Genomic DNA, 292 nt, shown 5'->3' with positions numbered 1-292 from the left:
CCTGCGCTCCAGCAGGCACGGGCGAGGCGGTGGCCCACTTTCCCCCTGCTGCCCTGTGCAGCAGCATGAGCCCCTGTTCTTCCTCACAGGGTCCGGCGGCCCGGGGCTCCCCAGAGAGCTCAAGGGTTCGTTTACCAGCCGGCCCAACGCGGCCCTTGGCAAACCTTGACGCTGAGGTGGGCCGGTGGCAGACGCCAGGGGCTCATGGGGGAGCAGGGAGGCCTGAAGTGAGGGGGCTGGCTGGACTGCGGTGCGGCGCCGAACTGAAGCGGCGGTGCCCTTCGCGGTTCAA

Source organism: Aptenodytes forsteri, unplaced genomic scaffold, assembly GCF_000699145.1.
Source record: "Aptenodytes forsteri isolate BGI_AS27 unplaced genomic scaffold, ASM69914v1 Scaffold241, whole genome shotgun sequence".
Lineage (NCBI taxonomy): Eukaryota > Metazoa > Chordata > Aves > Sphenisciformes > Spheniscidae > Aptenodytes > Aptenodytes forsteri.
The sequence above is the reverse complement of the archived record's forward strand: the minus strand, read 5'-3'. Positions refer to the sequence as shown.